At 32.7% G+C, this 441-nt stretch overlaps 1 long non-coding RNA gene across 1 annotated transcript in view; it reads right to left on the reverse strand.

The window, feature by feature from the left end:
• Nucleotides 1-233: 233 nt before the first annotated feature.
• Nucleotides 234-441, reverse strand: part of LOC138059569 (uncharacterized) — a 2,067-nt gene continuing 1,859 nt past the window's right edge. Inside the window, exon 2 of the long non-coding RNA XR_011134222.1 lies at nt 234-441. This exon is cut by the window's right edge and continues 124 nt beyond it. This is a non-coding gene — a long non-coding RNA (uncharacterized lncRNA).

Genomic DNA, 441 nt, shown 5'->3' on the forward strand with positions numbered 1-441 from the left:
TTCTTATGGTCGTTAATTTTCTTTCTAGTGCAAATAATATTGAACAAAACAAATAGTGTATTGTAATAATCAACTCATGTATGTTTAGTATTTTTTCCTTTCATTTTCCTGAATTTGTTCTCCACCTATATATATCTGTTTGGGTCAAGTTAGCAGAAAATTGGGGAATCCACTCAAAAGAGACACTTGTAATACCACTGGCAGTATTAAATCCTAACATTACTCAACAACAATGACAATATTATTTGTGTTCCTTTAATATATGTTTTACAACTAAAGGAGACACTGCATTTAGCTCTCTTGTGCACCATACAATTTCACAAGTCACTAGTCAACCACTAAACAAAAGGAGGAAAGAACTTATATGATCCAGACAAAATGGGAAATTTTGGTGGTGAACATTCTCCAGACCTGTTTGAAAATATCTTCCATGCCACAATG

The sequence above is a fragment of the Montipora capricornis genome, chromosome 8 (assembly GCF_036669925.1).
Source record: "Montipora capricornis isolate CH-2021 chromosome 8, ASM3666992v2, whole genome shotgun sequence".
Taxonomy (NCBI): domain Eukaryota; kingdom Metazoa; phylum Cnidaria; class Anthozoa; order Scleractinia; family Acroporidae; genus Montipora; species Montipora capricornis.